The sequence below is a fragment of the Solanum verrucosum genome, unplaced genomic scaffold (genome assembly GCF_900185275.1).
Source record: "Solanum verrucosum unplaced genomic scaffold, falcon-dt-bn FXZP01000090.1, whole genome shotgun sequence".
Taxonomy (NCBI): Eukaryota; Viridiplantae; Streptophyta; class Magnoliopsida; order Solanales; family Solanaceae; genus Solanum; species Solanum verrucosum.
This window is the reverse complement of record NW_026020774.1, coordinates 126161-141943: the sequence shown is the minus strand read 5'-3', so window position 1 is coordinate 141943 and position 15783 is coordinate 126161. Positions and strand designations below refer to the sequence as shown.

General features: G+C 31.2%; 1 pseudogene; it reads right to left on the bottom strand.

The window, feature by feature from the left end:
* Positions 1–1863: 1863 nt before the first annotated feature.
* Positions 1864–15783, bottom strand: part of LOC125813061 (E3 ubiquitin-protein ligase UPL5-like) — a 63704-nt pseudogene continuing 49784 nt past the window's right edge.

The window sequence follows — 15783 nt, the reverse complement described above, 5'->3', positions numbered from 1 at the left end:
AATAATGATATATGTTCAATTCAGTTTATAGATCATTGTCTTGTCTTTCGTTAGTTACGTTTTCAATTCATTCTTAATTATCTCTTCTAATTCAACTTTAATACTATATAATACAATTTTAATTAAAATTTAATTCATTTTGAAGTTTTTTTATTTATTTGTTACTATTGGATACTTATTTAATTCATTATTGATATAACTTATAAGTTTAATTCAGTTTATAGATCATTATCATGTCTTTCGTTAGTTACGTTTTTCATTCATTCTTAATTCTCTCTTTTAATTCAACTTTAATACTATGTAATACAATTTTAATGCAAATTTAATTCATTTCGCAGTTTTTTTATTTATTTGGTACTATTGGATACTTCTTTAATTCATTATTGATACAAGTTTAATTAACTCTAGAGATCATTGTCTTGTCTTTCGTCAGTTACGTTTTCCACTCATTCTTAATTCTCTCTTCTTATTCAACTTTAATACTGTGTAATACAATTTTAATGCAAATTTAATTCATTTTGCAGTTTTTTGATTTATTTGTTACTATTGGATACTTGTTTAATTCATTATTGATACAAGTTTAATTTACTAAATAGGTCAATGTCTAGTCTTTCATTAGTTACATGTTTTTATTCATGCTTAATTCTCTCTTCTAACTCAACTTTAATATTTGTGTAATACACTTTTGAATACAAATTTAATTCATTTTGCAATTAATTGGTTGATTTGTTACGATTGGATTACTTGTTTAATTCATTATTGATACAAGTTTTTTTCAATTTATATGCAGATCAAAGAATGCTCTTTTGTTTGCTACATTTTGCATTCATGTTTGATTCTCTTATAATAATTCAACTTTAATATGTTTGTAATACATTTTTAATTCAAGTTTAATTCATTTTGCAGTTTCTTATGTCTCTTTATTTGTTACGATTAAATTACTTGTCTAATTAATTATTGATACAAGTTTTATTCAGTCTAAAATCATTGACTACTCTACGAAAAAAAAAGGAAAAAGAGCAATAGTAAGAAAGGGAGAAAGAGCAACAAAAAAGAAAGGAAGGGAGAATGAATAACAAAAAGAAAAAAAAGAAAGAAAGAAAGAAAGGAAGGGAGAAAGAGCGAGACAGAGAAAAGAGAGAAATTAAAAAAGTTGTTATAAATGGTAATAATTAAAGAGTATGTTTAAAATAAGTAATTATTTTTTAAAAGGAATCTACTCAAGTAATTAATCCTATATAATATTTGTGCAAATATCTATACATTACATGTACATGCAATCATTTAACTGAAAACACTTTTGGCCAATAGCATGTTCACGCAAGAATCCTTTAAAATAGGCAGGTGTAATATCTCCGCAAATTAAAGGGCCCTATTATTTTAAAATAACAATAAGCTACATGTTTTTTTTATTTTAAATAAAAATATTGATTACCGGTTATTTTGGTTTGTTTATTGAATACTATTTGTAAAAAAAGTAAAGTTTCCATATAAAAAGCAAAAATTATTAAAAGTTTGACATATCTAGAATACTATGTCTCAAGTAAAATTTAAATAGATTGACTATATTATCAATTGAAAAGGAGTTATTAGAAGAAAAACGAAATTATGAGAAAACTATTCATTTTATATCTCAAAAAGCTAGAAGAATTCACATCTTAAAAAATATAATATTTTTGGAAAAAAGTTTAAGGCCTCTATTTGAATTTAATTTAGCTTTAGGCAACTAGTGTGCTTAAGCCACTCAACTAATACTTACTAGTGAGCTTAAGCTGCAGAAGACACCTAATAAAGTTTCAAAAGACATCTATTTAGAAGAATATTACATATCACATGTACAAGTTTAACAAAAAAATTTGCACATCACTCGGCACCAAAGCTGCAACCAACATAAGTTTGGGTGATTATGTTAAGACGATTTTGCATGACATCCATAGACAGATAAGGAGGAAAACACAGGAAGTAAAAGCATGTGTGCGAGGAAGGCAAGCAATCATGAGAATCTGAAGTTCGGTAGATGTGAAGTTTAGAATCTAGACCACCAAAACCCTCAACAGGCAGAGACTTGATTGAAGTCCAGAAGAAGAGAAGCACATTTCTCTGCTCAGCCGACATACTTCCAACTATCTGCAGCAATAAAACAAAACTTTGAAAATACTGGTGGGATAATAACTTTGAAGGAGCAAAGGTGTAGACTTCTCAATAGTTAACACTCTGGAAACATACTTAGTAGCAGACGAGAAATAAGTACCTCCCAGAACCAGGATATTTGAGATCATCTTTTTTGTAGCCACTGTAATTGTATGTTCTTTCCAGTCTTCGACTTAAACAACTGTTTTACTCCCATGAAGCATCCTGTTAAGGTCTTCATGATCTAGGATCCGGTAAAAGGATTCTTGGAGCTGTCGGTCAGTAATTATGTCAGCAAAACCACGAGCAAAATAGGCTACCTGATGAGCAATTGATGTGACAAAATGGTGTTTAACAAGAAGATTAACATAGTTGTCCCTATTCTCACTGTTCACTATCGTATTTTTCCCATTAGGGCAAAGCTCCACCACTTTCCTGGATCCCAATTGTTCGTCTTCACAAACAAATGTTAGGCCTAGGATATCTTCATCCACCATTTTCGTATCCATCTCCAGTATCTTCTTGCAGCCACTGTACAAGTAGGGATCTGATAGTCTTCAAACGAAATATCCTCTCCAGCTAATAATTGCAAAAAGAACACACGATCAAAGGCAATGCTTATTTGTACTCTATGCAACAAGGCCAACGCAATCATCATCCCAGAGAAGGTAAAATACTCAAGGTGCAAGGGGTTCACTTTAGATGCTGCAAGCACAAAATTCAAAGATGATGGTTATTTTGCATTATAACAGAGAGAATAATATAACTTTTCGTGAAACATCAAAAAATTGTATCGAATAGCTTGCAGCCATCTTATAAATGCAGTTGTGCAAGATTCATCCTAATCTAGACAGTTAATAAATATTGGAAGAATTAACGAAAGGAAAGAAAAACTCAGCTTTTCTGCTGGACAGTAAATGAACTTATGAAGTCTAGTATGGTTTCACTGTCATTTATGAAACACCAAAAAGGATGCCTTTGAGTTCAAACCAAGAGTATATTTTTTCCTTCCTCTGTGGAGTACCATTGAATTATCTCAAGTCTTTATGATAAGATGTATTTTGTACAGACCCTGTTCTGCTGCAGCCGTGGCATGATACAAGCTCCATTTCACTTACCATTACTTTAAATAGATTAATGCACTTTGGAATTACTTATGTAGCAAGGAATCAGTAAAACCCTCAGACATGGGTTTCATGAAAGAGTTGAACCTCAAAGAATGCTATGAGGGTATGAACAGCAACATCAAGCAACCTTACATGGTTTACATAAAGAGAGATAATACGTATACTCATACTCACAAAGATTCAATCTCTATCTCATACTATTTATCTATTTTTGAGGAAAAATCTGATAAGAAACATCTTTCTTACTCGACAACTTTAGATCCAAAAACTGACAGAAGGGATAAATGAGAACAAAATGTCACATGCATGTGTACATGAAGGCAACAAAAGTTTACCTGGATTTGGGAAAAACCTTCTACCGTCATTTGGGCATGAAACAAATAGAGCATTCTGAGGGTTGAAAATGGCTTCACATACCAAGAAAAACCACTCCCTCAACACACCAGGCCCGGTAGCTTCTTCATTCTCAAATTGAATAAATAACTGGCCTCGCAGCGAGCTAGGGCTCCCATGTCCAATATACTGAAATGAGTCTTCAAACAAACGAGACCTGCAAATGAGCATCTCGTAAAGCTCCTCATTCTTTTGCCTCCCTTCTCGAAGCATCCTCAAGGCAAAACGTTGCCTTATCTTAAAATTTGTTACTTCCTTGTGCTCAAGAATCCACTGATAATCTGTAGACTTTTTTGAAAGTAAAGCACAACGCAACTCTTCTTTGCGTCATCTTCTCCCAGAACATTTCCTTCAAACTCTTATACAACTTCGAAACTCTTTCTAACTCCTTTAGAATTAAAAGATACTGGGACCAACAGCGTACAATAGGCTCACCTCTTTCTATGTTTACCAAACCCAGCTGGCTTTCCACTTTCTTTAGACATAGCTCCGATTTTTCAACCAAGTCACAAAAAATACTATGCACGCCGTTAATCTCAGATCCTTCATTTCCTGCTTCATCTTGCATCAAGGAAGGAAAACTGACTGGACTGCCAAATGCTTTTTGACGCCGTATTGCACACTTTACCGGATGCATGAACTTAATAAACTCACGCACATCACTCTCTGATAACTGTATAAATTTAGTTGATTGCACACTCAACTCTAAAGCATGAGATAACATTGTTGCCAACTCATGAACAAAAGGGAAAACATCCTTCAATCTTAACTCATACTTGACATTATGGACATACCACTTCATCATTTCAACTAAACTACTCCGGCAAAATATATATAAAGTATCATCAACCCCCGCAGCCCCTCTTAGAATCTTACAGAACTCGAACAAAATAGGAGCAAACAGCCTATATACAGTTACAGGGTTGGTGAAAAGTGTCTTACATGAATCTATAAATTGACAAATACATCCATGAGCAGCTTGTTTCTTAGTTACAGAAGGATATACATAAAGTTTTACCAATGCCGCAGGAACAGAGGAGTGAATAAATATTTGGAGATATTCCTCTGATCCATCTGCGCCATCCTTTGGGGTCATTGCAAGAAAATCATTAAGCATCTTAGTCATACGGGCGAAATGAGCATTAATATCTGTGTTGTCATTCCAGTTGCAGAGGTCATGATTAACCAAATTCAAGTCACTCATCAGCTTCCACGTGTAAGGATGGCGCGTGCTTCGCATTCTCCCGAAGAATTGCAGGGTACCGTCGTTTTGTATACCACATTCCAATAACGTTTGGCACAACTCAAGCTGTTTGCCGCGGTAGATTAATCGTTGTTCCATTGCTGGTACAGCGGAGGTCGATTGGATTGGTCGAATTCCTGTGATAGAGTGGATTTTCCCGTGAACTGATTCAACTGTATCAGACGAATTGGCTTGAATGACCAGGCTTTTTCGGCCGGAAAACACACGGACGAAGAATTGAATGGCTGTGCTGGCAGCGGCATAATCATTGAACCTGCGTTTGCTGATAGTTTCGTAAGGTAACTGGTACGCCATTGCAGGGGCGGCTCAAACCCATTGGTGGCCTAAGGCCAAAATCAAACTAGAGGCCTTAAAAAAAATTTATAAATGTTTTTATTTTAAATCTATTTTTCTAGCTTTTTGAGATGCAAAGTTGTTAATAATTTTTGTGTAGTCAATCTCTTCTAATAATTCCTTTTCAATCGATAATATAGCCAAACCTCTTAATCTTTCTTGAGACATTGTCGATCTTAAATAAGATTTTATTATTTTTAATTTTGAAAAACTTCTTTCGGCTGAGGCGACTGTTATGGGAATTGTTAACATTATTCTATAAGCAATGTAAGCATTTGGAAAAGAATCAAGTCTTTTTATTTGATTGAGTATCTCAATTAGAGTATTGTCTTCTACTTTTATGATTTCCCTTAACATTTTTAATTCAAAAAATAAGTCTAAACCGTCAATATCGGAGTGAGTATTATGTTTTAAGGAACATTCAAGATTAAGACAATTTTTTTTTAAATTCTCATCATCTAATGATCTCAATTTTTTCCCACTAAATAGAAAACCAAAAATATTTTCATATACTTCAAATTGTTCAAATCTATTTTGAAGTGAAAAGATGGCTTGGTCTACTATGTATAAGAAGTAATTAACTCTAAATGATTCTTCAAGAGATCTTGTGATTTCATTATCAACATTTTCATCAAATTGTTTTTTTCTATAAATTACACGTTTTTTACGAAATACAGGTTCAATATTCATCTCTAATGCAATTTCCTTAGCCGAAATCATAGCACTTGTAAATCCTTCTTCTCTATATGTTTTAAAAAAAGAAACTAAATCTCTTAATTGATCTATAGCGACATCAATATGCATATCTTTTGATTGTAAACTTTTGCTAATTGAATTTACAGCAAATAGTACATCATACCAAATAGTCATACCCAATAAAAATTCAAAATTTTCAAGCTCAAAAATTGCTAAACAATTAGCTTCACTTTTAATTTTTGGATCATCACTAACTTCTTCTAATTTAAATAAAGCATCTCTTATTTGTGGAGTTTGAAATCTTATTGCTTTAACACTTTCAATACGACTTTCCCACCGTGTTTGTGACAATGATTTAAGAGTTAAACTAGGTACACTATCTTTTAAAATTTTCCACCGCTTAGTAGACGAAGAAAATAGTGAATATATACGTTGTACCACTCCAAAGAATGATATAGCTTTCGTACAAGAATTAACCATATCACAAAGTACCAAATTTAGATTATGACAACCACATGGTGTATAAAATGATCTAGGATTTATATCAAGAAGTCTTTTTTGCACTCCTTGGTGTTTTCCCTTCATATTAGACCCATTATCATATCCTTGTCCTCTTAAATTATCAATATCAAGTCCAATACATTTTATTTCATCTAAAATAACTTCAAAAAGACCTTTTCCACTTGTATCATCCACTTTTAAGAATTCTAAGAAATATTCGGTTACATTTATTGGAGTTGTCGAAATATCTACACTCCGTATTATAAAAGACATTTGGTCTTGATGACTTGTATCTGGCGTGCAATCAAGTATGATAGAGAAATACTTTGTTTTTATAACTTTTTCAATAATCTTGTTCTTAATTTCACTTGCCAATAAATTTATTAATTCATTTTGAATATTATGTCCAAGATAATGATTATGAATTTCATCATGTTTGATTCGTCGAATATGTTCTTGCATAATTGGATCAAATTCTGCAATCATTTCAATAAGACTCAAGAAATTTCCGTTATTTTCTTGATAGATTTTTTCATTTTTCCCCCTAAATGCCAAATTATTTCTTCCAAGAGTTTTTATGACGGAAATAATTCTTGACAATACATTTTTCCAATGTTCTCTATCTCTATTAATTTGGTCTTGAATGTTTTTATCGATTGTTTTATTATTACGCAATCTAAATTCTAAATCAATCCATGAACTCATATTAATAATATGTTGGCTAGTTGTTTCATGGGTTCTAAGCTTAGTAGTAAGATTTTTCCAATCTCTACTACCTTCATTAGCTAACTTATTATTCTTTGCATTAAAGGTCGTATTAAATAACTTACAACAAAAACAAAATACCTTATTCAAATCTTTGGAATAAACTAACCATCTTCTTTCATGTCTTTCTCCATTTGTCAACTTTTGAAAATAATATGTAGTAGAAAAGTGCCTTAAAAATTTATCCTTTGGAAAACATGTGTTGGTAATTCTAATTGGTCCCTTTTCTACTAATAAGTCTCTTGACTTTGTATCAACAATATTCCATTGACTAGGATCATAGATATTTTTAGGAGTATGATTATTTAATTCATTTATAAGTTCTTGATTTTCTTGGGAATCTACATCCGACTTTTCACTAATTTCCTCTCCTTCTTCTTCTTTTTGGTTTATATCATTATCTAACTCAACTTCAACTAAGTTTGTAACTTGTTCTTCTAAAGAGCATTCCCCTACCTTTTTTTATTTAATTTTATCATTGTTTTCCAAAAATTTATCAAGAGCACCTTTTTGAGATTTTATCAAGTTGTCGACTTTTCTTTTTCTTTTAAGTTTTGAATGACCGGATTCATATTTTCTAGTTGACATATTAAAATCTAACAAATATTTTAAACACTAATTACAATATCAAATAAAAAATATAATAAACATAAGACACAAAACAAAAATAATATTAGAAATTAGAATGATATTACCAAATTCAAAAGCTATGAAGACTTGATTTCCGAAAATGAATCGGGCTGCTGCAATATAGTTTTCTCCAAATTTAAAATATAAATTATCAATAGAACAAGTAAATTTTTCTTAGCTTTATAAGAGAGAGATGTAAGATTAGAAAATAGAAAGTGAGAAGAAATAGAAGGGAGGAGAATAGAATATATAAAAATAAAATTAGAAAACAAAATAAGGTAAAAAAAAGAAGATAACTTGTAAGTTAAAAAAAAATACACAACTTTTCAACTTTTTATGGGAAAGTTAAAAAGTCATGGTCATATCTATGACCATCACTTCATTTAGTCGTTTACACTATTGACTTATTAGCTCTAACAATTTTATTTTTTAAAAATTTAATCTTTCCTAATTAACTAAAAAATGGGGCCTTTGCATTTATTGTCTTAGTTCTAATTTTTTTTTAAAATTTAATCCTACCTAATTAACTAAAAAATGAGGCCCCCTAAAATTGGGGGCCTAAGGCCAAGGACTTTTTTACATGCCTTGCCAGCCGCCCCTGCGCCATTGATGAGTAAGAAGAGAAGAGTTTTGAGTTCTAAGCACTAATTTTGAACATATGTTAGAGGAAGTCAAATTTGTCTTGCCTATTAAGCCTCACCCTTCAAAATACTTCCCGTTTTAAACTATTTTCCTTTTTTGTCCATTTTAAAAGATTATTTTTAGTATGTTTTGAAAAGTATTTTAATTTTAGTTTTCCACATGTATATTTAAGGTCCTAAAATTAAATGTTAGAAGTCTTCAGTGAAATAAATCAGACAAAAAAAAAGGTCAAAAAATCCAAAATACTCTCCGTTTTAAACTATTTTCCTTTTTTGTCCATTTAAAAAAAATATTTTTAGTTGTTTTGAAAAGATAATTTTTCTTTTGTCGCAATATTTTAATTTTAGTTTTCCATATGTATATTTAAGGTCATAAAATTAAATGTTCAGTAAAATGAATCAGACAAAAAAGAAGTCAAAAAATCCAAAATACTCCCTGTTTTAAAAGAAAATTGAATTATTTTCCTTTCTAGTTTGTTTTAAAAAAAAAGATATATAATTTGTTTTAGTTTGTTTTAGAAAGATGACTTTTTTCTTTTATGGCAATATTTTAACTTGAACGTTCCACATGTTTATTTAAGGTCATAAGATTAAAGGGTAATTTTGGTACATTTGATATAACTTTAATTTAGAACTATAAAATTAAAAAAAATCTTCTTTATTTTCTTAAATTTTGTGTCAAGTCAAACTAGGTCATTCGTTTTTAAACGAGAAAGTACAATGATAAAAGTGTTTAAGATTCAAGATTCTTACGATGTATATGGAAAATCTACTTATTTAGACATATATTCATACCACATATATTAATCTTGCATACACTTTCAAATAATTACTTAAATTGCCACTATTTTTGAGAATTTTGTTTCATATTTGATGTGAGATACACCACTCTCTAACAAAATGCCTAGAATAGAGCAATTGTGTATAATATATCTCTTAAAGGTCGTTTGGTAGCTGGATAAGCTCAAGGCTAATATATGAATTGGTTATTTATGTATTAATTTTCTACTACGTTTAATTTCTAATAAGATAAAAGTTATGCATGCATTAATTTTTTTACAATATTTGGTTGGTAGGTTTGCAAATGTTGTGTAAAAATTATTCATGTAGTATTTTCCTACAATGTTTTATTTCCTTTTTTTTGTAATACTACATAATTAATAGAAAAAGTCCAAAATAGTCTCTTATATTTGTAACACCAAAGTCATTCTTGAGTTTTCACATGGAGCAGTAGTAGTCCTTCATGTTTTGCAATATTGGTGCATTTTTGGTCATCCACCAAACTTTTCTCTATTTTATCCACAATTTATGTATGGAATGTTCAATCGTTTTTTTTTTTATATATTTAGTAGAAATAATAACTCCATGTGAGGGAAGGTTAGGAGAGGAACATCTTGTTTTGTTTAGTAGAAATATTATTGCAGCTAAAATCGAGAGACTCTTTAACATGAAATAGTACAAAATTTTCTTTTCTTGCAACATTATATGTCAATGTGTTCTTAGTTTAGTTGCAATAATATTTCTACCGAATAGAACATGCTCTTTTTATCTCCTTCTCTCACATGGAATTATTATTCTATTAAATTTATAAAAAGACGATTGAATATTCCATACATAAATTGTGGACAAAATTAATGGTAAAAAATAGGCGAAATACTTCCTCCATCCGTGCAAAATCCAAAATACTGTTGTTTTCCTGTTTAGTTTGTTTCACCTACTTTATCACATCGTTCCAATAACTCGGCAAGAAACCTGGTTCTCTCATGCTCACCGTTTTAAAAGAAAATTGTTATAAATATATTGAATGTCTATTGGTTAGAGAATATTTAAGAACCTTAACTTTGGGACCAAGTCAATTTTCTCCTATAAAATAGAGGGGACCTCTTCATTGTTAAATCATCTCTCAAAAGAAATAATCAGTCTTCTCTCTTCTCCCTACTTTCTTCTTATTATTATTTTATAGTTTCATAACACGTTATCAACACGAGACTCTACCACCTCAAAAAGTGAAGGTTAAGTTTGAAAAATTAATAAGGTATTATTTATTCTTTTACTTTTAATTTTAATGGTCAATCTTAAGAAACTAGAGTTAGTTGCCCTTCATAGCTCGGGCAAGAACTACCTTTAATGGGTGTTGGATACTGAAATCCACCTTGATGCAATGGGTCTTGGAGACACCATAGAAGAAAAAATAAAGCATCAAAGCATAACTGCCCACGGGAAATGCTATTTTTGCGTAATTATCTTGACAAGATTCTAAATATCGAATATCTCACAGTTAAGGATCCACTTATTTTGTGGAGTAGCCTAAAAGAAAGATATAACCACTTGAAGATGGTTATACATCCAAAGGTACGATATGATTGGATGCATCAAATGCTACAAGACTTTAAGTCTAAACATGAGTATAATTCTGCCATGTTCAGCATCACTTCTGAGTTGAAACTATGTGAAGAAACGGTTAGTGAAATTAATATGATGGAAAAGATGTTCTCCACTATTCATGCCTCAAATGTGCTCCTACAGGAACAATATCGAGAGAAAGGTTTCAAATAGTATTCTGAACAAATTTCTCATCTTCTTGTGGCCGAGTAAAATAATGATTTATTAATTAAAAATCATGAGAATTTGCCTGTTGGATCTGAACCACTTCCCAAAGTGAATGAGGTGTATGCCCACCATGCTAGGCATGAAAAAGGTCGCGGCCTAGTCGTGGTCATGGATGTGGACGTGGTCGTGATTATGGTCAAGAATGAAATTATTTTCCTAGTTTTAATCATTCATCAAATAAAAATACCATCAAAAGAAAAAAAGAAAGGATAAGAAGCATGAAACAACTAGGGCAGGTTATTTTCGATGTGGTGGAAGAGGTCATTATGCACGTGATTGTCATATTCCCAAACTTTTGATTGAGCTTTATCAAGAATCTCTAAAGAAGAAAGAGAATCCTGAAGTGAATTTTGTCTCTGAAAATCAAGTTGACATCACACACTTGGATGTAGTAGATTTCTTCGCACATCCTCAAGAAAATCTAGATCATATGATTGGTGATGGTTCTGTGGCCATGGCCGAGTGAAAGTTGTGTTTGTTTGTTTTTTTAGTAGTTATTAAATTAAGGGAAAAGGGTCAAAATGCCCTTAAGGTATTGGAAATGGCTCAGAAATTTCCTTCTTCCAACTATTAGATCAAAAATACCCTTTCATCCATCTATTTGGATAAAAAATACCCTTAGAGTTAAATTTAAGTCTAAAATATCCCTCCCTTTAACAGAAGCTTATGTGGCAAAAATAATTTTTAAATTTTCACGTGTGGCATTATTATTATTGGTTCACATGTAAGTAGACTCAATTTTATTCTCAATCATATCCATCAATCCAAACCCATTTCTAAAAGACCCAACTCTTTCTACCTTCATCTTCATCTTCATCTTCATCTTCCTTCTATAAAATTATTTGGAAGACTACTAAAATACAATCAAATTCTTTCAGTATTCTTGGATCTTTGAAAAAGGTTATAAAAATTTCTATATATCATCATTCTCTAGAAAGAAAAATTAATTTACCTACTAATTTTGTGGTAGTGAAGATAAGTGCAATTTAATTTGTACACCAAAACGTATCAAAAGAATGAATGATTTGCTAAGATGGGAACAAAAAAATCCTTCATTCAATCTCCCATGGAAGCAAGACACGATTTTACTTTTCATCGAATCGGGCCACGTTTATCACATTTCAAGAAAACTGGAGCCTCTAACAGTAGAGGAGGAGTTCAATCTCCAATTAGCTCATGAAAGACTTCGAAAATTTCTGAGAAATGCTTGAACATCATGTTCTTTTACTGATTGTTTTGATACTATTTTATTAATCCTCCAAATAATTTTGTAGAAGAAAGATGAAGAAAGTGGGAGAAATGGGTTTGGGTTAATGGGTATGATTGTGAATGAAAATGGGTCTAATTATATGTGGACCAGTAAAATAATGCCATATATTTTAATTAAAAAATACATTTTTGCCACATCAGCTTCTGTTTAAGGTAAGGATAATATTATGATTAAATTTAACTCTAAGGGTATTTTTTATCCAAATAGATGGATGGAAGGGCATTTTTGATTCAATAGATGGAAGAAGGACATTTTTGAGCCATTTCCAATACCTTAAGGACATTTTTTACCCTTTTCCCTTAAATAAAACATGTAAAGATAGTTGCGTACAAGTTACATGTGTACTAGTTTTTTTCTTCTTTTTTTTTAGTTAGCATTATTTAGTTTTGTAATTCATTATTAAATTGAACTTGCGTTTGCTGCTAGTTTTGTGAGGTAACTGGTACACCATTGATGAGCAAGAAGAGAAGAGTTTTGACCTCTAAGTACTGCTTTTGAACATATGTTAGAGGAAGTCAAATTTGTCTTGCCTATTAAGCCTCACCCTTCCTCCACATGTCCAAAAAATCCAAATTACTTCCCGTTATAAACTATTTTCTTCTTTTGTCCATTTTTAAAAATTATTTTTAGTCTGTTTTGAAAAGATATTTTTTGTGGCAATATTTTAATTTTAGCTTTCCACATGTATATTTAAGTTCATAAAATTAAATATTAGAGAAGTATTCAGTGAAATGAATCAGACAAAAAAAGTCAAAAATCTAAAATACTCCCCGTTTTAAAAGAAAGTTGAATTATTTCCCTTTTTAGTTTATTTCAAAAAAGAAATGATATATAATTTTTAGTTTGTTTTAGAAAGATGACTTTTTTCTTTTATGACAATATATTGACTTTAGCTTTCCACGTGTTTATTTAAGGTCACAAGATTAAAGGTTAATTTTGGTACATTTGATATAACTTTAATTTAGAACTATAAGAATAAATTTTTTTCTTTCTTTTCTTAAAGTTTGTGTCAAGTCAAACTAGGTCATTCTTTTTAAAATGGAGAAAGTACAATGATAGAAGTGTTTAAGATTCAAGATTCGTGCGATGTATATGGAAAAACTACTTATTTAGACATATATTAATCTTACATATACTTTCAAATAATTACTTAAAATTCCACTATTTTTGAGAATTTTGTTTCATATTTGATGTGAGATACACCACTCTCTAACATAAAGCCTAGAATAGAGAAATTGTGTATAATATATCCCTGAAGGGTCGTTTGGTAACTGGATAAGCTCAAGGCTAATATATGAGCTTTTTATTCATGGATTAATTCTGTATCATGTATAATTTGTAAATAAGATAAAAGTTATGCATGTATTAATTTTTTACAATATTTGGTCGATAGGTTTGCAAATGTTATATAAAAAGTATTCATGTAATATTTTTCTACACTGTATGATTGTGTTCTTTGTAATCCCACATAACTAATAGAGAAAAGACCAAAAATAGTCTCTTATCTTTGGGTTAAACCCAAAAGTCATTCTTGAGATTTTAATTGGAGCAATAATAGTCTATCATGTTTGCAATATTGGTGCATTTTTTATCCTTCACCAAACTTTTATCTATTTTATCCGCAATTTATGTATGGAATGTTCAATCATCTTTTTATATATTTAGTAGAAATAATAACTCCATGTGAGGGAAGGTGATGATAATCAGATTACGCCAAGTGAGCAAGAATAATATCAGTACAAATAACACGTACTTGTAGGCATCATCGGTCGACCCAAATCCACCACATAATATCATGCACGTAATCAAGAATAAAAACTTAAAAATGTCAATAGGACCCACACATTGTCACAACCCGAGCCTACACCTTGGACATGGCCGGCACTCAAGAACCATTGCTGGTCCCCAAGCGAACCCTCATCCTGGCTGACTACAAGCGGAAGACTAACTCAAGCATACAAAGCTTAAAAACTGAATAAAAATTCATGAAACTTAAATACAAAGCTTTAACTCAAAAGAAAACTCTGAATAATATAATATATTCAACTTGCCATAAAATAGGCAACTTAAGTCTTTAAAACATTTAACAAAATAAATAAACAGACTTCTGAAACTCTACTGTCTATCTATGAAGCCTCTAAATGACAAAGATGGAAGTCGGGACAAGACCCACGACTTCCTAACAACTGATATAACTGAAAGCTAAATGAAATCTTCCGGAAGCAAAGAGGCTCACCATAACTAACTCAAACTGCATGTGGTATCAATGAAGCTCTTGTTGATGACCTTGAATACATGCATTACATCACGAAAGGATGCAGGCTAAATGGCTCAGTACGTGGAATGTACGAGCATGTAAGGGGAAGTCTAAAGCATAACATAAACTTGAACTTGATAAAAAAAAAAGGGAACATACTTACCTCTTTTCAAACTTACTCAACTCAAGGAATACTCAAAGATACTCAAAACTACTCAACTCAGAAGTACTCAAGGATAAGATACTCAACTCTGCAATAAGGTTCTCAACTCAGTGAAACTCAACAATAAGGTACTCGACATAATGAAGCACAAATCAACTCAAGATATTCAACTTAAGATACTCAACTCGAAGGTACTCAATGATAAAACAATAGTAAAAGATGCAATATATATGGAAAGCTGTAAAAACTGTAGATAGCAACTCAATGTATTGAAAAATACAATAATACTCAATGTGTATATAAAAATACAATATAAATCTGTGGGAGTTTCTCTAACCGACAACCACCACTATGAGCCTAAGTGATGATACAACATCTTGCCCACACTGCCAGAACTGTCATATACTTTACCGTCATATAGAACGCCTTAACTAAGTGGATCCACTAGTCTATGCTAAAAATCACTTAAGGAATCATCTAAAAAGCACTTAAGGAATCATCTAAAAAGTATGATCCTTTACTACCCATGATGGATACATGGTTTATAGAGACGTGAGTTATCTGAACTCAAACTCGTCCTCATATCGGTGCTCAATACTACTCCCAAAATACTCAGCTCATATGTTTAAAAACATAACTTTGTCTTTGACCTGAGATAATTACTCAAAAATCTCTCTCTTAAAAGAGATGGTACTCAAACTGCTCAAAACTCTTTTGGAAATCTCAGTTTCCTCTCATCTTAAATGTGAAAATATTTACTCTTGGGAATACTTAGTTCCCATATATAATTTTAAAGAAAATGAACTTTACTCTTACTCTTTACTCAACTCAAAGCTTAAGTCTTAAAACAAAGTTAAAACGTTTGTAAAAGACTTCTTAAAATATGGTTCATGTCGAATTATGGACGTGAACGACTCAATGCAAGGTTTTCAAAAACCATAGGTAGAACTCAATACTTGGAACTCAAGAACTTCAATGATACTACTCATTTCAAGAATGCTCA